Consider the following 26105-nt stretch of genomic DNA (forward strand, 5'->3'; position numbering starts at 1 on the left):
CACTCAGCATTGCCTGACTCTGTTCTCTTTGAAGTCAGCAGGAGTTTTATTATCAACTTCAATGGGAGCGGTTAAGCCAATGCTACACATTGTGAACGTGCATATTCATGAAGCAAGCAGCATTTGCTAATGGTACATGGATTCAAAGGGCTGATAAGATTTTAGTGAAAAAGCTACTTGAAAAAAGCAAGTAGTTGCATAAGCACCAGAACTATGAAATCCTGCTTTCCTTGAGCTTGATTGACTTGGGTGCCCAAGAAGGTGCGCAAGCTGATTGAAGTCCTTCCTGTGGGTGGGGTGCCAAGATGTGCGCTCTCTCCCAAATGGATTCGCCGGCATCAAATAAAGGCTTAGCACAATATGGCAGCTTTTTCCTCAGTAGAAGTAGGGCATCTCTCTTCTACCTCTGCCTGTCTGCTCAAACCTTGAGGGAACTTGCTATTTTTGAGACTGCTACCCTCTATCAAATTTGGCTGGAGTTGGATAATGCACTTAAAAGTTGCTAGGCATATACGCACAGGTACGCACACGCTCCATGTGAGCATGAAATCCACATTTTTGCAGGAAGTCACGTTAAGGCCTCTCAGAATCAAGTTTTGAGGGAGTGAAAAAGACGGATTCAGAGCAGCTGATCAGCAAATAGCCTCAGATGGATGAACCACAATCCTCTGAGAATCTCAGCTACGGAGAAGGTGCTAAGAGAAGGGCAATCCTTGAGGAAAGAAGATGAAGACGACAATATGGTCCTTGAGAGGATTTAGGAAAATGGCTGCTAAGATAAAAGTACGTTCCAGATAAGACAGTGCCACATATAAATGAGGCAAATTTGCTCAAAGTACTCAAAATGTCTAAAATAACACAACATTTTAAAGGGCGCAGAGTTTTTGAGGAATGGAGGTGCTGCACTTCTGGAAAGCCAAGCCATTTGAAAGCATCTTTGGCTGCACAAAGAAAATGAAGGGAAGCAGCAACAGTGACTGGTCCCTTTGGCATCTGAGCTAAAGCAGCCCAAGAGGAAGACAGCGAGAGTTGGATACAGTCCCCAAACTCCTTTCATATGGGAATCCAGACTCCCAGGAACAAAGCCTGGCCATGGACCTTCCCTGCCAAGAGCAGCCCACTGCCAGCCCAGGTGCTCACATGCACTGTCACTGCCTTTGGCACCAGGGATGTCCAGAGAAGAGGATCAATTCTCTTTCCACCCCACAATTTCCACACCGCTGACAACTCAGAAAACAATTCAAGAGGGAATTCAAAGGATCTGTTGAAATTTCAACGAGGAAATCTGAGTGAGTGAGCATATGTAAATAGAAAGAATGAGTAGCACATAATTACATCAAATTGTTACTTAGCAAGGGAAGTAAATAACCCAAAATATGCAGAGCAAAAAATGGCAATGAATTAGAACTAATTACTTAAGGCTAATTAAAATAAGAATGGCTTGAATTGAAATATGTTAATAGCATTGAACCTGCCACCTACGAGGGAATTTAAATAAAAACGATAATGTCGCTTCAACCTTCACCTGATGGGGGTGGGAAGTTGGGATTTGAAGCTCATGGCTGCTTTGGGGGTACTGACCGCAGCAATGCATTATTTATGATTACTCTTGGAACGGGCTGGAATTTTCTAGTGGGTGCAGGTCTCCTGGCCATGGGAAGAAAGAGGTTTTCTTGGATAATGGATGTGGAGAAAATAGCGTGAGGGACAAAACCTAAATCCCTCAAAGACTAATAGATCCTGAGGTACCTCTTCATGCTGGGAAGCACTACAGTTGAAGAGAGTAAAAGAGAGAGGCAGAGAGATAATGAGATCACAAAGAAGGAAAGAGAGGGAATAGGGGAGACTGAGGGAGCAAGCAGGAATGAAATAGATAGGGAGAGCCTAGAGCCATGACAAATCATCACTGGCTTCAATTACACAAGCCTGCTGGGCTATGCAATCTGCCAAAGGTCATTGGATTCCTCTCTTTGCAATTAAGAAACAAGCAGCTTTGCTGGCTCCACCCCACAGCCCAACTGTCTGGTGCACGTGTCTGGGGACCAGCGGCATCGCTCGTGGCTGTAGGTACCTGCACCGACAGGGCACTAACAAGCTAGTCCACAGAGCACGGACAGCCCCATTTGGAGATGAGCGCGTCTGAGCCATGCACCAGCTCCTAGCATCTAGCCAGCACACCAAAGTGCTCCTGCGCCAGCCACTCGTGCCCTGCCAGAGAGCAGAGGGGAAACCTCAAGCAGCAGGAAAGCCTGGTTCAGCATCTTCTTGCCACACCACAGCCATGCCACCGGGCCCAGCTTGTGCTTCACCACCGCCCTGCGTAAGCTTACGCCCCAACCCATACTCAGCTGGAATCACTGATCCCAATAGACTTGGATCCACGCTGGGCATGGACTCACCCGGTTCAGCGGCAGCATCTGCATGTGGGCAAGTCCTGACCCCCCTCCTGCCACAAGCAGTGAGTGCCCTGGCTGTGCCCCACACTCTGGGGCTCGCCTCGCAGTGCTGAGCTGGGCGTGAAGCTCTCCCTGCTCTGCTGGGAGCTGAGATGTTAGTTGTGTTTACCGCCTCGCTCTTCCCAGTTCCCCCGGTTCGCACTGGAGGTGAAAAGCTCTTATCCCTCTCCCGCCCTGGGATTCACATGAAAACCATGAGCTCTGCCCTGCGATGTTGCGTGGACAGGGGCCACAAAGGGGATGGAGGGTGGGACGCAGGGGAGTGATGCAGCCTTTCCATTTTCGTGCCAACTCCCAGGCTAGGTTTTGAGCCAACTGAACGGAAACCTGGTGCCAGGCTTGCTGCCAGCTGATGAATCCAACTGGATTCATCTTGGAGCTGTGCATCTGAGAAAGCTCTTAAGCCCAAGCACAGTTGGGTTTTCCCCAGTGGGCATGGGATGCTGTGAAACACCAGCAGAGGTGCTGCAGTTACAGAGGCCCTGCCCTGTCTGTAACAGCCTTCCCAGCATGGACCAGCTGCTGAGACTGGACTGCAAAAGCCACTCAACAGCATCCAGAGTACGGACTGACTCCCCAGGTCCTACATGGGCGATGGTAACAAGCCTTGGATCAATTGCATGAACTACAGGCTGTGACCTACCGATGACCATCTCCTCAGCGTTCAATTTATACCGAATGCCAGCCAGGACAGACAACCCTGGGGCATATCCTTAGGAAACATCACTGTGCTGAGTACCAGGGCTCTGCTTTGAGGATGCCGGTGAGGTGGATCCATACCAGGGTGGCTGTAACATGATTTCTATTTCTCCAGCCTCCTGCAGAGAAAAAAATCACCTCCTAGAAAACCAGAGTTCAGACTTGCCGCTCCTCCTGTGCATGGAGGAGCTGTGGCAGACGGGGAACAGGTCCCCGTGAGCCCGCTGCCAAGGTCCCGACATCGCCGTCGCTGCCCCGCCTGACCCTCTGCCTTCCAGGGAGGGAAGCCCTGGCACCAGCAATGATGCTGCCTTGGCAGACACAAGCAGTCGGCTGAAAGACATTTCCTCTTTGTTTCTCTGCTCGGTGTAATGAATCCTGCCTCCCACTCAGATCTGCTAAGTAAGAGGAGTTACTGTGAGTAATCCCCACTTCGGCATCTTGTGCTGTAATCGCAGAGAAATCACATTAGCTTTTTTTCCTAGGACAAGGAGAAATTCATCAAATTGCAATCCAGGGAGAACACGGGCAAGAGAGAGAAAGCCAACAACAACACACACGTACCCTGCAAAAATCCCAAAGTTGACATTTACATTTCAAACACTTGTAACAGCTAAACAAATAACAGTAATTATACTATTTGGATACTCTGTTAAATAATCGTTTGTTAGGTAAAGGGAGCCCGTGTGTATGTGTGCAAGGAGCGGATGCTCGAAGCCCGGGGAGGCAGAACGGCTGCTTCTTCCCTTCCCAGGTGTCCCGTTTGCTTCGCAAAATGGTGACAAGTGACTCAAAGCACTGGCCAGGGGGTTGGGTGTGCTGATATATAGGACATGGAGGTATGGGGACAGGAGGCCCTTGGCTGTGGAGGATGAGGATCGTGAGATGTAATCACGCTGCCCAGCAGCCACATCACCTCCCTGAGCACACGGGCGAGCTTATTGCTCCAGACATGAGCACCAGCCCTTGCCAAGGTGAAGTTCCCATGCTCTGAGCACAAATTTAGGACTGCAGAAGCGGGTTGTCCCCAGGAAGGAGAGGTGCAGAAGAAAGCAGAGGAAGGCAAAAGAGCTGGATGGAGCCTTTTGCCAGCCCTCTGAGGGAAGGTCCCCCCTTTGCAGCACCACACGCTGAACACCCCTCTGACGACAACGCCTGACTCAGAGCCCACAAACCATCTCATAGCTGGCGATTTCCCTTTGCTCCTGCAAAAGCATCTCAGCTTTTATCCCTTCCTGCTCAGCTCCTCGGGCAGACGGCTAATTGAAGGGTTTTTCTTTCATTTCTAGTACAGACAGCCCAGTAAATGCCTTTTAATCTGCCCAGCTTTCCCCGTGATTGGCTCTGTCTATCCTCTCGCCACTCCTATCCCCCTTTTTTTTTTTTTTTTTAAGTAGACGTGAATTATGCGAACTGGTGGAGAGAGGAGAAGCCTTCTGCCTCTCCTCACATGGTCGGAAAAGGTGGAGAGGAGCCAGAGCTTCTGCATCTTTTCACACCTGGCTGGAACCAGGTCAGGCAGCTAATGCGTTTCCCGGGCTCAGCAGCTACTTGTTGGAGACACACAAACGCTGCTCGGCTGTTCGAGTGCTGGAGGCTGGGAGAAGAAATTCCAGTGAGAGACATATGTGTCAGAAGGCAGAGAGGGATGTGGTGCCAGGAAAACAAAAAGCGACGCGTGCATGGAGAGCTCTGCTCCATGCAACAGAAAGAGATGCAGATTTAATAAAGGCTCGATGACTTTGAAACTGTCCCTCATAGCCTTAATTAAGACAGGAGATTTCATTAACCGTGACAGCGAGTGCTTGTGCCCTGCCGATAGGCAAAATTCCAGCTCCGGAGGTTAAAACTGTCCATGTGGGTCCATTAGCCTGGGAGCAAAACAGTGCTAACTCCACGTCCCTCATCCAGAGTTTGCTTCCCCAAGCAACAGCAGGAAAGTCACAGTCCCAAGGAGGAACCCAAACGATCGCTGGCTGTGATCTGTGCAGCTCACATCTTTAAGTGTAAAACTAAGGGCATCCCACGGGGCTGGGGAAGAGAAATGCTCCAAAATAACCGTTCTCCCCTCAGAACATTTTCACTGGAAACATTTATATTTACCCTTCAGCCAAAACTTTTTCCTGATTTTTTTTTTCTTTAAGTTGAAAGAACATTTTCCAGTTCAACTCTAGTTCTTTCAAGTGGAAAGTAGAAATGTTCAGTTTTCTTTAATGACTCCTTTCTCCTTTCTCTCCCACTACCCCGCTTTTTACTTAGAGTTTAAAAAAAAAGGAAATGAGGGAAGGAAAACTAACAAAATCAGAGAGAACTTTTTTTCCATTAGTTTCAAATAACTTGAAACAATATTTTGAAATATGAAATAATAATATGAATAACTTTTTTCTTTTTCTTCTTTTTTAAAAAAGTTTTATGAATTATTTTGAAAGATGCAAAAGCTTTATGCAAACCTTTTCATGTAGGTCAAAAAACCTTTTTCCCTGGATAAAAACAAAAAAAAAAACCAAACAAAACCCCTTAATGTGTGTGAAACAATGTGGACCAGCTCTAAAAATAAGCTACCGTAGCAATATAAAGCTTTGCCCCAACTGACTGCACATTGGTGTCACCTTCTCCTGCCCTGGGCGCCCTGCGTTCCTCTCCTGCCTTTCCTGCAGCTAAAGAGCGCACAAGGCACGCGTGTGCTACACAACCAGGGCCGCACTACGGTCCACGATGATTTACACCCGCTTCGCACAAGTGCAAATGCCTTCTCTCCATGAACACGTCCTCCACCGTGCGATCCTGGTGCCCTGCACCTCTTAACAGAGGCAGAACTCCGGGGCTAGGTGAGCAAGCTCAGTGTCTTACACACATGCTGATACCTCACCCCTGGCTTGCAGAAGAGAAGGATCCTTTGTGCTAGATGCTGGTCCAATTTATCCAGTCAAATGAGAGACACTAATTTTAAAAAGTAATGAGCAATGAAGGCAAATTTTTTTTAAGCTTTTTGATTAGGTAGACTCGCTGGGCAGTGCTGCACTCAGCATGAGGTAACGTCCCCGGGAAGGTAGGGAGGAGATGGGCAGAGGGAGGCAGAGCTAAGAGCCCCTCGGGATGGCTGAGAGCTTTGCTGACCGAAGGGGAGCAGGGTGCAGCCAGGGTTTGACAGCATGACCGTGTCTGTGCCCGCACGTTGGCTCAAGTCGGAGTTCTGGGATGCCGTCATCCCGGTTTGGTGCAGCAAGGGAGCCCGAGCTGACAAAAACACACGTAGCAGCTCCAGGAGCCGAGAGGGGACGAGCCTGCAGGTCACCGCCGCGGCTCCGATGCTGCAGAGAGCAGTGTCAGCCTCGAGCAGGGCTAGAAGGGTTGAACGCCAGGCTCGGCTCCAGCACCATCACCTCGAGGGAGATTTGATGATGTGAGCAGGGTGAAGGCAGGAGTCAGAGCTGGCCCCGCAGCGCACGGCGTAGTCGGAGAGGCCGGCACGTGTCAGCCAGGGCAGAGCTGGGAGCCTTGGAAAGTAAGCTCGGTTTAGCATAAAAAGGCAAAAAATCAGAGAGAAAAGAAGTGTGATTCCTGCCTCCCTTTAAATAAAAAAAGAAGTTCATGGAAATGGACAAATTTTGCTTCACAAGATATTTAACACTTCATTTTGCTTCATCCCTTTTGAATACTTCTTATAAAACACAAAGGCTTTAAACAAAAGGTCGTTAAGAGATAAAGAATTGAAGCCCTTCTTGCGAGAATGAAGAGAAGGCATCTTGACATTTTTAACGGGTTTTTTTTTTTTCCTGTTTTCCAAAATGAAAATTAATCAACATTGATTTGATTTCACACACAAAAGCCCATTTCGTGGAAGTGGCATTTGCTGACAGAAGAGCTGTTTCGACAAGAAAATTCCAGCCAGAGGAGCACACAATATGCTGCACACCATTAGGGTACACGAGCTGCAAGGACACTGGACTCCCAGGGTTCATAATAAATCTCAGCCTTTTTCTGGGTCAAGAAACTCATAGCTGTCTGGAGGTTATGCTAACACGCCAGGGTTTGGGGACTGATGTCGAGATCTGAGGAATTCCTGTTGCCTGGAATAGAAACAATGAAATTGTTCCAAGGCACCATTTATTCCCAGGTGCCTGCGAGCTGTCATTTCTGGGGAAGATGAACAATTTGAGAAGATCTAATATCTTCAGAAATAATTCAGGAAGACAGAATTCATTCAGCTCCCCAGGTGAATAATGAATGGGACTCGTGTGAGTCAGAGGAGGATGGAGGGGATCCGACCACTAGCTCTCCCCAAACCAGGTGAGCTTGTGCAACCATGCAAGGAGCAAAGACGAAGGTTTTGAGCAGCTCTGCCTGGAGACCACGTGTGGTCCATAGGGGATGGGTGGGAGCAGCGAGGACCACGGGATGCAGCCACCACGGGGCTGGCAGGTGCAGGCTGACAGCGGGATGCCGCTCTGCCAGCGCAGGTAAGGACCAACCCGGTCCCCTTGCCTTGAGTCTTGTGCTACTCTAGCACCCCGGTACCCCACAATAAATGCCAATTTTATCTTGCCTCCTTTCGCCTGTCAGTCAATTCTAGTGTAAGGACTACATAAGGACTAATACAGACTGCTCTAGCTGGGCACAAACGGGGGATGCTACAAACAGCAAGGTGCAGGGCATGGCCCCTTAGCTATTTGCCAAATAGCTGTGAGTCATCCTCAATGTGCCACAGCATTTACCTGTGATGAAGGCTCAGAGATCAGGGATGGGAAGAGAAGGGACACGGACAGCATGGAAAGAAGCTACCTGCTTCCCAATATGACGCGATGCTACGTTAAGCCCCAGTACCAGGTCCTGCCTCCCTGCAGCACTGCCCCGGCTCCGTGCAGCATCCTGTCCTGACTTGCGTTCCCTTCCCTGCATGCTCCACTTTAAAGTGCCTTGGGTCCCTGTATCTATGTCAGGGAGCAGAGAAAATGGCAAGAGAAAAGCAAACAAAGTGAATGGAAAAAGCATAACAAAAACAGTGGAGAAGTCTTCCCACGCCTCTCTGTGCTTTCAAGTAAATGAGGCCAATTAACTAATTGCCTAAATTATTAGGGCTATTTTTACCCTTGTATGAAGGCTTGGCATTGTTGCCAATTTCTCAAGACTCAGCAATGAACTCTCAACTTATCAGAGAGTTAATGAAGCAAAGCCCCTGGAGTGGGGAGCCGGAGGGCAGAGCAGCTGCTGGGCCAGGGCTGGGGTTGGGGCTCAGGTGGGTACTGTTGCTGCAGGGAAGGAGCATCTGCAGCAAAACAACCCCCGGTGGGTGATGCTGTTTAACACAGAAGTTCAGTGTTATTTCCTGAAATCTCACCTGCACCTGAATCTGCCTCCCAGTAAAGGATTTGTTCTGTAACTAAGCATCCCCTCTGCTCCTCTGGTTTCCCATCGCAGCCAAGATGACAGAAGCTGATTTGGAGGAAGAGTTTCACACCCAGGCGAGAGAAGGAGAAGACTGATGGCTAAGGGTGGGTCAACATGCCTGGCCTGGCAGCGACTGCAGCTCTTATAGGTAGACCCAGAGTAACCTTGGACAACCAGGCAGGAAGCAAGGATAGTGCATAGCTCAGTATCAGCAGCAAAACCTGCTTGAAAATGGCTTTTTGGCCACCAGGGATGTGCTAGCGAGCTACTATCGACCCATCTAGGGGCAAGCTGGTAAAGGTGGAGATGTAGCTGCAAGTGGGGACTTTGGTGTCTGCACCTGAAGGAGGATGGAGCTTGCTGGAGATGGCTTTAACAGCTGGCTTGGGACCTGGCTGGGATTTTAATCTACAGAGCTTGCTGGCATCTACAGCACCGCCACGGAGTTATCACACCGCAGCACTGCCAGCTCTGGTCTCGTGAACCATCTATTAGCAAAGAAACACCCTCCTGGGGCAGGCTGGAGCCTCTGCTCCTCTTGGGGAAGCCACGGGGCTCTGCAAGCGCCGGCACCGGGCGCAGGGCTGTGCGCTCTGCGCCTGCCCCAGGAAACAACCGCTTTTCAAGCCTGGTTTGCCTGCTGTCGCCTTGGGGAGCAAGTTCAATCCTGCGTGTGCTGCTTCCAGAACTAATTGGGGTTTGCTGTGCTAGTGACGCCTGGTGTCTCCACGCTTATGAAATGGGCTGCAGCCAACTAACCAGAACATGTGTGTCCCTCTCCCAGCAGGGAGTTAAAAGCAGTGCCGTTTCTGATAGAGCAGCCAGCGGGACTCTCTGGATGTATTTACTGAGATGCACCCGTTGCTCTTTCTCTGGGGACACCGGCCACCATAGACCAGTCACCGTCGCTTTGCACATCAGCCCCAAAAATTTCTGGAATGAGATATACTCTCTGCAAGTAGGGAACTGATGTTACATGGCCTAAACACACGAAGTCACCCCTCCGTGACACGCACACAAATATCTCCTTCACAAATTATCCAGACCTCCCTCCACAAAAGGACAGAGGTAGTCCATCTGCTGTAACCCCGACAGACCACACGTACCGTCCCAGGCACGCAGCCTCCATTCAGGCAGGAATCCAAGGTGGCAGGAGCTCCCTCCTTCCACTCTGAGAAAATACCATTTTCTTGGGTTTTGAGGAATTTTCTCCCAAAGGAAAGCCAGATGTTTTCTCCTTTTCAGCTAAATGCCAACATCTTAGCTCCCTGGTGGAAATTTCAGTTAATTCCATCAAAATCCCCCAGCCATTCCTGCTGAAGAGCTAGTCCCCTCAGGAGCAAGGAGACTGATAGACCTTCTTTTCTGCAATAAACCTCACTTATCAGCTGTAATGAGGTGACATTTCAAGCCTGGCTCTTTTCTCAACGCACAAGTACACAACGGTTTAGGGTGGCAAGTCTCTTCCAGGCATGTCATTGAGGAGAAAGGCAGGTGAAAGTCCCCTGTCCTTCAGATGAAGGAGCAAGCTCCTTTCTGAGTTATCTCCAAGATTATCTGCAACATTAGACCAGCCATGGCTTAGTGTGGCTGAGTCCTGGAGACCTCCAAGGATGGAGATCTCATAGCCTCTCTGGCCACCTATTCTGGTGCTGCACCACACTCTTAGCACACATCTCTTTCTGAATATCCTGAACCTGAACATCCCAAGCTGCTTTCATGCCCGTTGCCTCCCGTTAGGCTGCCTGCTGCTATTGAGGAGAGTTTGGCTCTATCATCGTTGCAAGCACCGTCCAAGCAGCTATAGTTATTTAATGCTGCCCTTCAAACCTGGATTCTGCTGGCCATCAGGATGCAGAGTCTTTGGATGCTCTGAAACGTTGTCTGACACTGCTGGTGAAGGAAATATTGGCACCACGTTAAACTACAAAGTAAGCCACAGACTTCCTTGGGCCAGTTTCTGCCCAGGCACTTGTCCCTCTTACAGGGCTCCTTGACCCTTCACAACTGTTTTGGTATGGATCGGTACAATGATGAAGGTGGACCAGACCACAACCACTGCTGTACTCAGCAATGCATGAAGGGCACCCCACAGCTCAGCTGGTAATCTTTTGATTCCTTTCTGTCTGCAGACTCTCTCCTCACGCTCTGGCCATCTGGTTTGCTGAAGACCCTGTCTCATGTGGAGCTGACCAGCTTTTCCTGTTGAAAAAAGCCATTTTGTTGAGGTTTATCTAGTCCAGAGTGAAACCTCTGTTAGACCAGGCTCTCTTCCCTTGGAAAAGACTAATAATTTCTACTATTTTGCCAGTGGAGCACAGGGAACCATTGTCCCAAGGCTTTATAAATATAAAATGGAGATTATGGTCCCTGGGGCAATTTGGCAGGAAACTTCACCACTTTTCAAGGGCCTTCCTGTGTGTGAAATGGAAAGAGCAACGCTGCCCTGTAGCTCCCTGTTTGCCACGTACTTAGAAATTCTTGAATACCTGGCACTATACAAGCCATATTATCTCCTACCTCATCTCCTGTGCATAAAGCTGGCGGCCTGGCAAAGGGAATTATTCCAGATTTGTGCTGTCCAGAAAACAGCCTGGCAGGAAGATTTGCAAGTCACGTCTCCCCGCTCATTGCCATCTCCTGCCCCATTGCTCAGTAACCCACTAGAGATGACGGAACTTGTGCTCTCCATCCTGGGATTAGCTGGCAACCCCAAACCAGGAACTGGCAGTCAGTAACTTGCTGCCTGCTGTTCTGGGACCAGCTCTGAGGGCTGCTCACTGCCTATTACCATCACACTCGATGTTCCCCCCAAGACACCACCACCTCAGCCGCTACTGCAGAGAAATCGCATGTCACATCCAACGCTGCCCATTCCACCCCGACCTGGAGACCAGCACGGAGAGTGGGTGACACTGGCAGGGCCCAAGGGAGATCAGTCCTTCTGCAATATTTGCAATACAGGAGAATATCCTGGTTTCTTCATCCCTCCCATCCCCAAGTCTATATTGCAGTGGAGATGGAGAGGACTTCAGGACACTGATATTTCCTTACTGCCCTACAGCAGGTCCCGCTGGAGGTGTTGGGGCAAAGGGAGGAAAAGTCTGATTCAGTTTACCAAGTGCCTCTTCTCAACACAGTTGCAATTCAGATTCAATTTCCCAGTGTTGCCTTCTGCATATTTTATCCACTAACAGATTTGCATAGATTTAAATACAATACAAAGCTGCAGACACCATCAAAAGAGGCTAAAAAGGAAAGGGCAGGAGAAGCTTGTCCTTCTTCTTTATGCGTATGGAAGACGCCACTCTGAGAGCTTGGAGAAGGGGCATTTCCAGGCAGGAGCTGTGCCAGCCCCTCGCCTGAAAAAGCACTGCTTGGAGGGACAGACGGGCAGCACAGGAGGCTTCAGCCATCAGGTCCAAGCATCCGAGATGCTCAGAGCCGGGATGTTGGGGTAGAGCATTTAGTAACCCCCACCCATGCCAGCACCACCTGAGAGAGCATGATGTCAGCTCCAAACTTGCTACACGGCATCTTTCCGGAGAGAGGAAAAATCTCTTGGAGAATGCAAATGTTTCATGGGAATACCCCGCTGGTGAAAGAGGGCGTTCCCCAGGAGGTCCTGCACCGATACAGGTATGTAACACAACCCGTTAAGCACACGCTCGACAAAGAGAAGCACCGTGTTAGATGATTAAATCCCCCATGTACTTGCGGGAAGTGGGGAATATATCCTGCTCATCAGAGCTGTGAAACGTATTCACCTGTTGCAGGAATTAATCCTTTTTTTACTAACAGAGAGTGGCAGAGCTGTGCACACGGAAATCCTGTCTGAAATGAATCCCTGATAAAAAGGAAGCCAAGTTAAAAGGTGAGTTTTACTGCCTGCCAAGGCTTTAGGTTTTTAAAGGGTCTCTTGTAGAATTACTGTATTAGCAGGCTATTACGGGTGAGGATATCAAACTGCTATGCACAGCAAGAAAAAGCATGGAAGTTTTGAGATGGGAAAGAAATGCATGGAAAAAATGAGGCAAAAGAGGGCAAGAAGGGGAGAGAGGAGAAGCAGTGATGTGCAGAGGGGAGGGAGGCTGATAAACAATGGAGGAGATAGTGGAAGGGGGGGGAAGAAGAGAGCAATGAGCAGTAGGGTAAGGAGAAAAGAGAAAGAGAAAAAGAGGAGGAGAAATGGAAAGAAGATATAAATGAGGGCAAAGACCAACTCATCATTTCGCAATTCCACCCCGGTGGAGAGGAAAATTGATGTCTGGAGCTTTTTTATGGCCAACCTCCTGGGCATGGGACAAAAGACAAGTTATTACCCAACCCCAGGTCAGGTCTGTAGCCTGCCAACTGCTTAGACACATTCAGAGAGCCCACGAGAGCCATAAATCAAGGGGGGCAAAGAGATCACAGAGAGGCCGGGACCAGGCATAGAGCAGCAGTGAGCTCAGCAAATGTAATATAATCACAGGAGAGGAGCAAGCCCAGGAACAACATGGGCTGACAAGGAGTGCCCAGCCCAAATGGGCTTTGCTCATCTCTCCTTCATGCCATTCCTAAGGACAGTGCTCCCCCGAGATGCAATTCCCCCTGCATTTCCTCCTGATTTCTCTTCCTATTGATTTTCAGGCTCTGAATGCCATTTATTTTTGCTTGCTTGATTCACTCATTCATTGAATAAAGGCATCATCACTATTATTATTATCATCCCCGTCATCGGGCTCCTCATCACACATTATATTATTTGCATTGCAGAGCTGGAAGATTTCAGGTTGAGGCAGGAAATTTGTGCGAGTTGTTATTACCGCAATCAGATGAAGTGAGAATTGGATCGGCAAAGGCTGCCAGGGCACAGCTCTCCCAGCAGGACACAGAGGCTCTGCCCAATCGGGGGAAGCTGCCGTTTTATCGCGCGGGTCCCACTAGCAATTTCGGACTTGCCTTTGGCGTCCCATCTCTCCCTCCCATCCCACCACCCAGCTCCACTGGCTGCCAGCAGAGAACAGGGAAATGCATCGGTACAGGAGGGCGAGGAATCAGAAAAGACTTGGTGAGATTGCACATTTTCTGCCTTGCTGATGGCATTTATTAGACAACAGAAAATAGCTATTTTACCATCTGCCTTGTAAAAAAAAAAAAAAAAAATCCTCATTAAATTAATGGAATGTGCAGCTGCCGAACAGAGTGTTCCTCTCCCTGCCGCTTCCCGAGCAGCCCAGCACTTGCTGGAGCGCAGAATCGGGCTGCCAAAAGTAACTGAGGCTAACTCAGGCTCATGTGGTGGGAGAGGATGGACAGATAGACTCCAACTGCCCGAAAGGAGGTTGTGGAGAGGTGGGGGTCGGTCTCTTCTCCGGAGTAACAAGCCATAGGACAAGAGGAAATGACCTCAAGTTGCTCCAGGGGAGGTTAGATTGGATGTTAGGAAAAAATTCTTCACCGAAAGGGTTGTCAAGCATTGGAACAGGCTGCCCAGGGAAGCGGCTGAGTCGCCATCCCTGGAGGTATTTAAAAGGCGTGCAGATGTGGCGCTTAGGGACATGGTTTAGCGGTGGGCAGTGTTAGGTTAACGGTTGGACTCGATGATCTTAAAGGTCTTTTCCAACCTAAACGATTCTATGATTCTGTTCCTCCCAGCCCCAGGGCTCTTGCCAGGGGACCTATGGGTGCCCCGTTGCCCCACACGGGGTGCAAGGGCTGCCTTGCTCGCTGCGTTATGGAGCAGAGGGCTTGTCCCCTTCCTGCCTGCACCCCTGCGGGGTCTCAGCTTGTGAAAGAAACCAGACAAGTCTGCTCAGCAGACTGCAAATGCCTCCCTTTGCCTAACCAGAGCATGACCCAGACTTCAGGTTGAGGAGGTCAAAGTTGCCCATCGCCCTATGTTGAGCATGGCAGGATCTGGGGGCAAGTAAAATCCTAATTTCCATGCCTCTGCCATCTCAATTGGTGCAAGCTAGTCAATCCATTCCTATCATCCACCTCTACATGCCAAATTTTGATCTGAGTTGGTGCTTGCCCCATGGAGGTGTTCAGCTGAGATCGCAAAACCAAGAAAGCCTTGAGACTAGCTGACTGCATAGCCCAAGGAGCTCCTACACATAAGTCTTCATTTTGGCTGAGAACAGACCGAAAATCATGAACCACATCCTTTCCAATCCCCGTAAGACAGGAGCACCATACACCAAAGGTCCTAGATTATTTTAATGATGTTAATAGAGCTAGGAGAACGGCAACCAATTTCATGCTAGTGTTACCAATTCATTTCTACCTGGCACTGAACAGCACTGAAGGGTTTTAAGTGAACCTTTTCTCCTGATATCTGGTGGAGCACAAGGAGTGTTTGATGGAGGAGTGGTTGCCAAAATCCCATATTACATGTGGCTTTGAGGAGCAGGTCCACCAGTTTGCACCGCCAAGGGCTCCCAGAGGTACCAGATTCCACAGCACGCTGCCTTAGCCAATACACACATTGCCTCAACACCTCATCACAAGTAACACCTGAAGAGTGATGATGTCTAGGACTGCTTTGGGTCCAGCAGTTCTTCTCCTGAGGAAATAAAGCCCTTTGCTAGATGTCTCAGGACTGATGATGTTTCAGCATCGCTGCAGTATAATCCACATTTAATCCCCACTTGCATTTTCTGCTGCTAACCCCTCTGCTAATGTGGGGGAGTTCTTGGTGCTTGCACTGCTCCTCTGAAGGTTCAGTCCCTCCCTCTTGGTCCTCTCCTCCTCTTTCTAGGAGGCTTTTCTATATAGATTTTTCACCTTGATGAGTTTTTATATGTCTTGTACATGCCTGCTACAGGCCAAGAGAAGGTCACAAGGTTGCACACAGTTAGGAAAAAAAAAACCCAGCGTGCACGTCCCAGTGCCGTGTTTGCATGGCTTTACAGGCATGCAGGGCTGTGGCTGTAGGGACTTTGTGCCTGTATGTCTCCTCGTGCTTGCACAGAATCAGAGCTACATCACTTCACGAAGCCCAGGACACACTTTTACAGCTGTCTGGGGTCAGGGTTGCTGGCTAGGACGGTGGGAGGTGAAGCACAGCTCCCAAATTTCAGGTGACTCATTCGTTCTGGAGGGATTTGTGGAGCCGCAGGTTGATGCAGCACCCAAGATTCTCTCGGACACCTCCAATGCTCAGGTCCTTGTGCAGAGGAATGCTTCCACCTCGTGAGCCAGAAATGCCGGTGCCAAGGCTTTCTCCTGCTTTTGAATATTTTTATACATCACCTCTTGCTCGAGGTCTCAGCTGCAGACAGCAGCCCTTCCACAGGCCCTGCTCATGCAGACAGAGACCCATGGCCATCTCCAGTCATCCATGGAGGAAAACGAGAAGAGACAGCCAGTGAAGGACCTAATCCTCTAGGTCTGCCCCAGGCTGATGCATAGTGAGGAGTTGTTGCTTTTTAATACCATGGGTCTCATCTCAGCATCATTTCCCATCACTCCATCCCCCTGCTTCTCCCATGCGTACAGGAGCACTCGGTTCACACTAACAAATCTGAGCATCCCCGGATGATTAAAGGAAGCGCTGCCTTTTAAATCGCTCTGATTGGGGTTGATGGCTGTGTGGAGTTGGACACTTGGCTCTAATGATGTGTGAAAATCTCCCCGCTGTGACCAGTCGTTCCCAGCTGTGTAAGATAAGGAGAAAGACAGAGGGGGAGAAAAAAAGAAAAAAAAAAAAGTAAAAACCACACACACCACACTCCTCCAGTGGGAGTCCCAGATCAGACAGAGGTTTGTCACTCAGGACGGTCCCTCCGGGGCTCCACTCGCTGCCTGCGTGTGGCTGGAAGAGGCAGCCCTGCTTTGCAATACTAAAGAGGACGCACGTGTATATGGCACCGGTGGCTTTCTGCTCCGTGGTGGCAGATGAAAGAAAGATCAGTGTGGCCAGTGCAGGATCAAAGTGTCCGAGCCACGTTGGAAGCTCGCTCCTGCAGGTTTCATGATGGGCTCCATCCCAGCTCTGGCCAGTCCTACCAACGCTCCCATGCTGGTGTTGAGGCGGGTATTATTTGAGACCAGGCTGTTGCAGGTGTGTGCAGGCTGCCACAGCACAGCCATGCTGCAGGAGCATCACTCAAGGCCATGACTCCTCTGAACGAGACCCTGCAGCAAGCGGAAGGGGGGATCCAGCCCCGGGGGGAGGCAGGGCATGGCCAGCACCCCCAGCCTGGAGATGCAGCACAGTGCCTTCACCACGAGTCCCGTGGGTGTGGGAAGAAGGATCTGAGCAAGCAAACCACACCATCCCCAACGACTGCAGGCTGGCTGAGCAGGGCTCAGGCTCTTCAGGTCAGTCTCCATCACTGTTGCTGATAGGGGACCAGCCATCAGTCCTCTGCACGAAGGTGATGTAAACCCAGCCAGTACATTCGCTGCCTTCTTCCCCCACCACCTTCCCCCATCTTTAACTTCCTAACAACACCCAGATTCAAAGCAAATCTCATTGTCCACAGTCTGATCCTTCCCCTCTGGACAAGTTGGCTTTTTAGAGGCTCTCCTCGCTGAGATTCGCTGTTCCGTGGCAGAGAGGAATGGCTGGGTGGGCCCCAAAATGAAGGATGCATTTCCTCACGCTCAGATGGGGCTAAACAGCGGCACAGGGGGAGGCCAGGCGCCAGCCGGAGGTGTCCTGCAGCGAGTGACCCTCAATGTGACATTGATGGCTCTTAATTCTTAAGCCTGCTTTGGAAGGATTTCAGCAGATCCTATTTAATCACTGCAGCCTCTTCATCTCCCCCATCTTGGCTGGGGGCAACATTACACGTTCTCCTCCGCCAGCTCTCTCCAAGAGCTGGCCACCCTCCTCTTCCTCCACACGTCCCCGGCCCAGGAAATGCCACCGAGCCCTTCGCCTGCCGCACGGCACGGGGCTGCTGAAGCCATAGCTGCCCTCAGCTTGTTTACTAATGCACAGCTCAAATAGCATTTGCTTAATTTCCCCCTGTCCGCAGGAGGACTCCATCTCTCACTAACGAAGGGCACAGCTTCCTGCAGGTGCACTACCAACTCCCCACAATTGGGCTGTGCATAGCATTAAATATTTAAGCGCTTGTCAAAATGTTGTAACGATTTTTTTGTCTTGTTCCATTAGCTCTGTTTCCAAAGGCCACCACTGGAACTACTGAACATTTATTTCTATTGAATCCAGCTTAGAAGTTATGATCTGAGAAACCGGGAGACAGGACAGTATGTTCTGCGGTGCCTGCTTCTCCCCACCGCCGCTCGGCTGAGACACATCGGCCTTTGAAATATCATTTTTATTCCTACCTTAGAAAAACTAAAATAAAGAGATTGATTCTTCCGCCTGCTTGATTTGCTTCTGCTGGCTAAATAAGGTACATAAATATCAGTCAGGCAGCTTCCCCGTGTAAGTTTTGGGGCCATTGGTTTAAACGCCTTGCACAGTTTGTGGTACCAGCCACGTGAGCTAGATTTCCTCCCCAGGTGAAAAATAAAGTGTTATTACGTGATTTTCCTGTTGCTAGAGAAGTATGCACATGAATCTTCCTCCCTCGCTGTCTGTGCATGAACAGCATCTTATTATGCTAATACTATGAGTATTAGGCAAAAAGCACTACAGAAAGCCAAAGGAGACAGCAGTTTGGACTGGGGGCAGAGTGTGGGCAGGGGGGCTGCAGGGGTTCAGGGCTGCTGAACCCAGGTCTTACCCAGCTCTGCTTTAGGTTCACTGTATCACTGACGAGTGCAGAGGCCGAGGGAGTTGCGTGGGGTAGGGGATATCGGGGGGATGCCCAACGGACCAGCCCTTGGCCATGGGATCCCGCACCAGGGCCACTGGAGGGTTCAGCTCCCCCCAGGCAAACCCCAAGTTTGCAGAGGGAGATAGGCTTGCTGCGGGCCAGGGGATGGGACTGCTGGTGGCAGCCCCGCAGTCACCACCCTTCCCTCCTTCGGGGGGAAAAAAAAAAACAAAAAAGGAAATTAAAGCATTCTTAAAGACTTCCCCACGTTTATTTCCTCTCTATTTAAAGACATGTGAGAGCCCAAGAGTTCCAGCCCCGCTGCCTGCGCCTGGATGCTTCGCAAAGTTGTAATCCCCGCTAGTGACATCACGGGCCGTTGCCATGGGGATGTCACAAACTCATTGCCATGGGGATGTCACAAACTCAGCACTGTGACTTCACCGCGGCAGGGATCAGCAGCAAGGGAGGCAGTGCTTCCCAACCACCAGTGTCTCCGGTAATTACCAAACTGGCACGGAAAATGAGGATGAAACACAAAACCATTTTGTAAGTATCATCTATTGGAAAGTATTCCCTCATGAGAAAGTGCCTCCTTAATGGATCCTGCGCTCTTAAGTAAACCACGAAAGGCAGAGAATAAAATAGAAATTATAGTGATTTGTTTTATTGGGCATTTCATTGAGTAATTAAGAGGATAATTAGGAGTAGGAACATTAAAAGGCGTTATGCTTAGCCCTTGTCTTGCTCTGGAGGATTGAGCTATTGAGTGTGCAGCATCGCCCAATGATTCCCTGTGCTAACATGGGGTTCCCCAGTGCGAGGGAGACACGCAGGGATGTGCCACAGCACGAGGGGTCACATATAGCACAGCAAGGGGTGAAAAAGTAACTCCGCTATGGCCCTGGTGGGACGCCGGAGCTCCCCCAAGAAACGCGGTGTGGGAACGGCAGGTTGCGGGGAGCAAACCCCACCTTTGCAGCATCTCTTGGCATGTGGTGTCAGGCTTTGACTCCTGTGCACGGTGCATTTCAGTGCAGGGGAGGCTAAAGGGGAAGACATAAACCAGCCCTGACTGCAGAGGGGCTCTGGGGAGAGCTCACCATGGTGAAACGCGTGCTGATGAAGCACCACAGCTGAGGCAGAAGTGGCAGAAAGCCGGAAAACCAGCTGAAGGCTCAGCACAACAGTTACCCTGCACCAGGAGAACAGCTTTGTCACCCACCCCACTTCTAACGCCTATCCCCCATTTTGCCTCTTCACCTTTTTCTTTGGAAAATATGTATAAGAGTACCTGTATAACTAATCCAGATCCAGACAGGACCCAATACCACTCCAAGAGCCTTCAGCAGTCACAACTCTATGTAAGCTGCTTCTCTAAGATACCCAGCCCTTCCCACAGACAAGGAAACCTTGGTGCTGGCCAACACACGCATGCAAAGACCTACTCAAGCAACAACACCTGCAACTCCTTTCCAATCCCCAGCACATCTTGCTCCACCCCATTTACCCACCGGCACGGCCACACTCTAACACGGACTTCAGGACACCAGGTCCCACCACAGGCTTCCTCTGCAGCCCACGTTACACACTGGGGACCCCAACGCTCACACACAGCCATCTCCTAAGAGGCCCTAGGTGAAAGCCAGCCCCAGCGAGAGTAATCTATCCACTGCAAGCCCCAAATGGTCGCTGCAGGGAGCAAACACAAGCATGGCGATGGGGAAATGTAAACTGGAGTGATGGACACCATGAAAAGAAAGGGCTTTACTGAAAGCCATGAGTCCCATTAGACATGCACTTATAAACACCAAGATAACACATAGGCTAATTCATGTTATTGCCTCAAACCACTTGCTCAGGAGACAAAACAAGCAACCAACCAACCCAGATAAATTAGAAACCCCAACCCGCAACATGGCAGTGCTGACCAGTTGCCAAGAATTACGCAGTTCTTAGGTCCTTGCATGCTCCAGGACCACGTATTTAGGAAAGCACATCACCTTACACACAGGAGAAGGCTGGCTTGTTTTAAACTGGCCTCTGTGGCTGGAAACCTCTTTTTTTCTCCATAGGGAGATGGATGTGATGGCTATAATCCACTTGCCGCGCTGGGCCAGTGTTTCAGGGACAGTGGCTTATCAGGGTTGAGCCCAATGTGTCAGACAACTGTCAGAAAATCCACGTTCAGAAAGTCACCAGCCCCCCCTTTCCCTGTCCTGGGAACCGCTGCTCCCCTCTCTCCTCCCCTGCTCACGGGGAGCAATCCCCATCCTCTTCAAAGCAAAGTAAAACTGGCTTTTTGGCTTATTGCTGGCCCTTACAGGCATGAGAGCAGCTTGTTGGGAGATTCGAGTGCTCAGCACAACCCTAAAACAAGGCTCCTGTTTGAAGTGCCTGGATTGAGGCTGGATTAAGAAAGCCTGGGAGGAGTGTCTAGCTCTGTTCCTACACTGAAAACGCCGCTCAGCAGCAGCGGCCAACGTGGCTTCATCCTGCTCAGCCCTTCGTGCAATCTCTAAGAAGCCTCTACGGTGCCAGGGAAGCGGCGATTTCACGTGCGATGTTCAACTTGACCCAGGGAGCGGGCAGTTGCATGTGCTCTGCCTTCCAACGCTGCTGCAGGGAGGAGAGCCCAGCAGAGCAGAGCTGCCTCGCTCCCGGCCGCAGGAGCGCCCAGCGCTCCTCTAACCCTGTTACCAGAGAGCAGCTGGACAAGACACTTTCCACAGGAGCAGATTAAGACCAACAGCAAACACAGGACAGGACAAAATGCCACCATTAACCACCCCTGCCCAGTCAGGCAGAGCGGGTCCCAGGCAAACAACTTATCTGCGGCTTGAGGCCAGTTTAGAGAATCACTTCTGAAGTTTCCCCCTTGCAAACACCTTATTTTCCCCGCCTCTAGTCAATGCAACAAGCAGGTTTAGTGGATAAACCTGGGGAACAGAGGATAAAACCACATACTAGCCCATACCTGAAGGTGCATCCTTCCTTTCTCACCAAGCAGGCGGGAGGACGTTGCTGTCTCTCGGTAATTTTCCAACATCCTGTGTTGCAGGTAGATTTATGCACTGATCATAGTCGGAGCTGTTAATAAAAAAGTGCAAAGAAAACGGATTTTACTGTGAAGTGTAGGGCTGCTTCCAGCTTTGTATTAGCATGACTTTCTCTTTTTTTTTTTAATCTTTTTTTCTATGATTAACCATGTTTGGGGTTCAAAGCTTTAAAAATAAATCGCAGATCTTCTTTCATCTACTATGCATGAGGCAGTCAGAATCATTACATGGCTTAAATGGATATTTTGAGAGGGACCCCGGAATGAGTAGTTCCTACTTTAACTGGGAGCCAGAGGGATGAAGCTAATTTGCAAATAATGTTACATGCTGGTTTTACTTGAACTCGAGGGAAAAGGCTGCAGTGGCTACTCGTCATTCTTTGTGAGAAATTGAACAAAATGGAAATCGAGTTCTCTAGTAAGAAAAAAAAAAAATATATTAAAAAAAATCTGCAGCAGACCAACTTCTCCCGCACCAGGGGAACATCCCAGGACTGCAATGAAGCCGTGCCTCAGCATGTACCGCTACCACTGCCTGGGCACTGGGGACAAACAGACCGGCCGTCCTTTTCTCAAGAGCAGGTTTTAAACTCGGAGAGCTGTAAGCGTTTCTTCAGCTCAACTTGAATCACTTCTTCCCTACACAGTTTGAAAGGCAACTTTCTCCTTTAGCATCGCAAATGCCTTCCCCCAGGAGGGGGGAGCTCCGATATCTGCAGCGCTGCATTTTACAGCAAACTGCCTATCGATGACTTTGTTGCTAATATATACCATGAGAAGCAGAGGAGCTAATATAATGCAATTTTCCACGTTTACTGCATTATTACAGTGGTTGAATCTGCTGATTAGTTCCTATTTTTCTTAACATCTCTTCCTGAGCATCCCTTATATTTTTGCCCTGCTTATCTGCATACAGAGTCATTTATCCGTACGGCTGGTGTAACAGCAAGCAGGGCCAAAGCTATCATTTCTCCTCCCTTTCAAATTTAATCTTGCAGACCTCAATCTTTGTGATACCGCTATTATTTTGTCCGTATCTGATTTAACGGGAACCAGCCATTATTTTTGCCTTAAAAAAAAAAGAAAAATGGAAAAAACTAATCCGAGCAAAAGATAATGATGGCTGTGGCACTAATGATCCTTGGCATATCTCCTTGCAATGAATCCAGTGCTAAAACAGAGACCGTTTGTTTCCCTTCTCTCTACATAACTGCAAGACTGACCCCTCATGCACAGGCAGCTTCCCACCAATAAATAACATTGCCCCGATCTCCCGGGGGGATTCATTTCACTGCCAACTATCTCAGCAGCCCTTCTTATTGTCTTAACTTATTTACCCAAATAGTGGAAAAACAACTCGAGCGGAGCCGGACACTCTCCAACAACATGACTGCAACCGATTTCTTCGGTTTTGTTCCCCTACAAGCTAGGAAAGTCTCTTCCCCCAATGGTTATAAATTGAAAAGGGAAGGGGAACATTTCCTACAATATGAACAATACCAGAAAGTGCTCTTCGTTACTGTTCCTTGAAGATCACGGCAAGGTATTTTGCCCCCCAACTTCCTTAATGCTCCCCACCTCCCAGCTCCGAGCAGACTATTGCACCAGCTGGAGACCATCCGCTGAAGCATCAAGCCAAGCTGTTCTGCATGTGCCAACCCCATCAGCCAGCAGGGATTTACTTGGGAGAGGTGGGGACAGACATTGAGGAATCCCTCTCCTCCCTTCTCCTGCACCCCAAATAGCCAGAGGTTTTGTAAGCAGCAAATGTGCCCGCCCACCCTCCTCACTGCACGTCCGCAATTTGCACCATCACTCTGTGGTTTCTATCTATGCCACGCTCTTCACCTCTGCCTGCAGCCCAGAGACCTTCACACGCCCTCCCCTTCCCCCTAGGAATATTATAAATAAATCACAGGGACACATTCGGCTCTCGGTCTCGGTGATGCAAGCAGGGACTTGGAGCTGCTTCAAAGGCACAGGGCACTGGCAGGGCACAGGATCCGGCCTGTCCCCTGCCCCAGGATTTACGCAGGCAAGAGTTGTGAAAAATCAAACTGAGCCCTTTCCCACATCCTCTACTTAATGGGCCTGATTTGGGGAACGCTTTGCTCACATCAACATGGAGCTCCCAGCTGCCCAAGCTGTAGCACTGCAGGAACCCGAGCATTTCTTGGTCTAGGTACAACACTGCGTGTATTATATTTATTATTAATGAAAGATTAAACATAATAAAGAGCATTATTAATTTTAAAGCTACTAATAATCATCAGCTGTCCCTCACTTCACCCTGCAAGCCTGAGAGCTATAATGAAAGAGTAAATTCCAGCTCAGAGCATCTTTAACAGAGGCTGCCGTGATCCAGAGCCCAGCTCTGCAGCTCAGGGCCACAGGCGTTTTCTGCAACTAGTGAGGAACCTCAAAGGTCTTTTAATGTGAATAACCATAAAAAGCCAGAAGTGGCAGAAAAATAAATCCATTTGGAAAGAAGGACTCACACCAACCTCCCAGCTCTGCAACACCAAGTTGTCTTCTTGTGTCCTAGTCTGCACCCATATCATCACCCCAAGAGCCCAGGCTTGCAGTGACCTGTGTCACAGCAGTCATTAGATGGTGATAACCCGTTTTATCTCTAAGGGAAAGTCTGCATTTCCAGAAGTGTTCCTTGCCCTCTTCCTCCCTGGGAAAATGCAGCTCTCTACAGTCTCGTAGGAGCACGAGCCAAACAAAAGTCATAACAGATCCTTCACAAATGAGTTCTCATGGGACAGGACTGTCCTTGTGATCAGGTAACACTCATCTCACCTCCCCAAAGCAGCATCTGCTCCTAACAGAGGTGCTCCCTCAGTACCGGCCCGGACCAGGAGCAGGGCCATTTCTACCCCGAATCCTCCAGCATCTCAGCAGGACAAGCAGAACGGGGAGCCACCAACCCCCGCAGAAATCCAGGGCGTCAGAAGGGCATGTGTGCAAGTGCAAAGCGTCCTTTGCACGCCAGCAGTAACGTTTTCCTGCTGGCTCTAGCACATCAGCATTGATGGTGAATCACATCTCCTTTGTATTTCACTTGGAGGAACAGGGAGAAAGACGTGTTTTACAGAGAGTCACAAAGAGCCCTTCCTTGGAAAACGGGCTATTTTTGGTACTATAATCCCTTTCCTGTGGAAAAGCGAGGGAGGCCCAAGAGATTGAGGGAGCTGCTGAAACCCAGAGAGGAATCCAGCAGCAGAGCCAAGAGCATAATTCAGATATCAGGGACCAACGACCAGGACCAAGACTTGTGTTTAAAGACTGTACCAGCCTCAGGACTAAGATCCGTGCTTCAGCACACACCTACCCACCCTACTGCTGTGAGCCACGCCAATACGAGATGCTGCAGAGCAAGAAGGTGGCAAGGAGCACTTTGCTTACCCAGATCTTTCCTAAGCATGCAAAGACCTGGCTCCTCATCCGAGTGCTAATTCTCACCCTCTTTCAGCCCAGTTTTTTTGCAGCTTTTCTACAAATCCAGAATACATTTGAGCGATCAGCACAATGTTTAGCGAGAAAATCGTATGCTACATTTCCGCTTGGCATGATTTTGAAATGGTTAAGCTGTTAAGCCCTGAAAGGGAAGTTATAAGAATACAGTGAAAAAAAGAAGCCAAAAACAAAAATAAACCAACAGTGGCAAAATTAGAGCATGACATAAAGGAACCGTTTGGATGGATCCCTTTTTCCAGAGAAACGGTGCATGCTGGCTGCTGCTTTCCAATGTCAGGATCTCTGCAGTTGTGTAGCACTTGCACTTTCATGATGACGGCAGGGAAAATAACAAATTGAAAGTCAACGCTAGCACACAAGAGAGGAAGAAAGTTTTCCTAAGCTAGGATCAAACCTCTTACAAACTTCTCTAAACCACAGCCACATCACCCCTGAGGCCCCCTTTAGGGGGGATAGGCAGGATGCTATCAGAGCAGGAAGGTGTTGCTTGACACACACGCAAGCGCTCGTGTAAGGACTGGAAATGGTCCGGGTTGGGGAGGGGTTATGGCAGATACCCTAGAAATGCTTATGTATCCACGTTTTCCAGATAAATCCTTCCAAAGAGAAGTAAATCCTGCCCTGGTCCGTGGCTCACCTTCACGCAACACAACACCAGCGATGCTGGTCCCTCTAAGGACAGTCAGGTGCTGCCTGAGGCGTTCAGGGGAACAGAGAGGACTCCTCACCTTCACCTCAACCAACTCGCTTTGCACAACGAGGTGACAGCTGTGCAGCCCCTACGTCCCCTGTGCCACCCCCCGAATTACGCATTGCTTTGCTGCTGTGCAAACTGACTTGGTGACTTACTTATGCAGCCAGTTACTAGGCCGAAGGACGCAGCTCCCATCACAACCATTTTACATTGATTATCATAAAACACGATGCAATGCTAGATCAAAAGACCTCCCAGAATCCATACATGTGACAATATCCCACTATAGCTGTGACAAAGCATGAAGGTAACGACAGTGCCAATAGCATTCATACCTGCTACTTTTAGGTTCACCCAACCCAGCGCAGCCAAGACAGACAAGGGCTCTTTTCCTCCCACTCCAGCCTCCCCTGTGTCACTGTGAAGTGTTTGCTATTCAAAGAGTTCTTGGAAGAGAGCTTTCTCTCCTGGGAGGGTTTGGATCAGAGACATCAGTTTAGGTCACCTACAAAGGTAATGGTGGGAAAACCTTGTTCCCCAGCATATTCACATCTGTGTACATCTCTGCAGAGGTCAAGCACGCTCCTGGTAAGGGCATCTCCTGT

The 26105-nt window shown here is 49.5% G+C and overlaps 1 protein-coding gene across 4 annotated transcripts in view; it reads right to left on the reverse strand.

Moving 5' to 3' along the window:
• Positions 1-26105, reverse strand: part of ELFN1 (extracellular leucine rich repeat and fibronectin type III domain containing 1) — a 106476-nt gene that overhangs the window by 64838 nt on the left and 15533 nt on the right. For 3 of the 4 annotated variants that reach the window (XM_075515026.1, XM_075515028.1, XM_075515030.1), the window contains exon 2: positions 21243-21355. The gene's annotated coding sequence lies outside the window, so the exon portion shown is untranslated. Of the gene's footprint in view, positions 1-21242; positions 21356-24128; positions 24150-26105 lie in introns of those variants that run through there. The other variant, XM_075515027.1, reaches the window with a different exon arrangement.

The sequence above is a fragment of the Mycteria americana genome, chromosome 12 (assembly GCF_035582795.1).
Source record: "Mycteria americana isolate JAX WOST 10 ecotype Jacksonville Zoo and Gardens chromosome 12, USCA_MyAme_1.0, whole genome shotgun sequence".
Classification (NCBI taxonomy): domain Eukaryota; kingdom Metazoa; phylum Chordata; class Aves; order Ciconiiformes; family Ciconiidae; genus Mycteria; species Mycteria americana.